Below are 2,227 nucleotides of genomic sequence, written 5' to 3' on the forward strand. Positions count from 1 at the left end.
TCTAGTTTACTAAAGAAGCAATACAAGCACATATCTTACAAGCTCAATATCAACCTTTTGTTCCCATAAAGTTGATGGTTAACTTTAAATGTCACAGCTTAGATATACCTGTTTTCACCTAATATTGACACAGTTTGCAAGGTAACTATAGTTTTTCCTGCCAATATATTGTTTAAATATAATTACTATGAATTTCAAAGGTGTGCGGAAACTTTAACAAGCATAATCTAATCGGGTTTTGAAATGCTTAGCTAGATCTGACCTTTAAACATGTATTCTAATCAATAATGAAATTTTATTTTACACCCTTTAATAGTACTCTGAATGACATTCTCCAATTATAAGAGAAAGTGTACTTGAACAAATAAGCTTTCAAATACTACAATTTATTTTTAAGGTTGGATTGTTAATGCAGAAATTCATATGAAAATATTAAAGAAATGTAAAGGAGTAGACTTTTAATTTACTGACTTTTTAATATTAAACTAATTATAATAAGCACGTCTGAAATAATAGAACAAAGTGGGGTAAAGCTAAGGTATCTTCTTTTTTTTTCCCCAGTAACTACCATGTCACCATTTAATCTGGCTGGACAATTATGAATAATAACAATAAAGCAATCTATAATTCATTGTCTTTGGATGATTAGTTTAATATGTTGCATAAATATTTTAGTTGTATGCGTTTTGTGTTGTGGCATTTCTTAAAATGATATTTTCTGAACAATGCTATTTTATCCTAGTTCCCATGGAAATGGCTCCTTTAAAATTTAACATAACTTCCACAATATTTTCAGAAACCATCACATAATGGAGAATCAATTATTTAAAACAGCACTAATTTAAAAATTAAAAACTTTTCAGAATTGTAGAAGAATTTCAACAATTCAAATTGTCATGTTGACATTTTGGCTGTTCCCACAAAAACTAAACAATATTTAAACTTCTTTTTATAACTTAAACATTAGCATCTAAGCTCTTCCTTTGCTTTTTTTGGTTTGTCTGTTTGTGTGTGGATGGGTGTGTTAGTGGGATGATAAAAGCTATCACTTCGCTCACTGCCCTTTGTATTAAAGCTATAATAACCACATTCAAATTGTTAGTCTTATTTGAAATAGTCATAAATAGTTTAATTTATTAAAATATCTTATTTTCTTAATCATATGGCTTGTATTGTCTATGTCCACTTTTGCTGTGGTGCTGGTTAAGTGTCCTGATTCCTAGTAGCCGTAGCTCTAAAAGAATGTTGCACTGCCTGGGCCTGAGCCATCCCCACAATCATTACCATTCTTGAGCCCAGATTGCAAACACAGTGTCAAGCTATCTCTTTGAAACTGCCCTTCTCTCATTGACCTTCTACGTTGACTCAATTTTTCATGTATTAAATTATTTTAGAAATTTTTAAATGTTTCAGAAACTATGTCTAAAATTTTGACAATCTCTCTTACTTGTTTAATCACTGATTACAATTGATTAATACATCAATGCATTTTATAATAAAATGTCAATCAAATGAGCTTTACAGACAACATTTACTACGGAATATTTATGTGTAAACAAAATGATTAGAATTGAATTGATAATTTTACATTCTAAGGATCCACATAAATCGCATCCCTAAAATTTGGAAGTTGATCTAGTCCTTATATTTCCACTTTTCCAACTTCCTTGACATTCTCTTTATATCTAAGCCTAGTCACCTGGAGCTAGGTCAGAACTTATATAAAATGGCACAATCTTTAAGACTTCCCAGTAGCAGGCGCGATCTCTAAGCTTTAGGATTCAATTAACACCTCATCCGTAGACCTAGTGTTTTCACCAATGTGGGGAATTGCACCTACAGAAGGCCATCTGAAAATTCACATGAACCCTTACTTTCTGACTTGTTGACTTTAATGCCCCTCTGGGTTTGATAAAAATTCTCACACCCAACTACATCATTGGGTTAATTCCAACTCATAGAAACCCCGCGGAGAATTTCTGAGACTGTAAATTGTAACGGGAGCATACAGTATCCCTCCTCTCCCATGGAGCAGCTGATGGTTAGTAGCCCCACTCTAACCCCACAGTGCCAGCGGAGCTCTTCTTCTTTTTTAATTGTTTTATTAGGGGCTCATGCAACTCTTATCAAAATCCATACATACATCAATTGTGTCAAGTACATTTGTACATTCATTGCCCACATCATTCTCAAAACATTTGCTCTCCACTTAAGCACCTGGAATCAG

Source organism: Echinops telfairi, unplaced genomic scaffold (assembly GCF_000313985.2).
Source record: "Echinops telfairi isolate 266 unplaced genomic scaffold, ASM31398v2 ScPeMD7_7468;HRSCAF=8506_0, whole genome shotgun sequence".
NCBI classification, from domain to species: domain Eukaryota; kingdom Metazoa; phylum Chordata; class Mammalia; order Afrosoricida; family Tenrecidae; genus Echinops; species Echinops telfairi.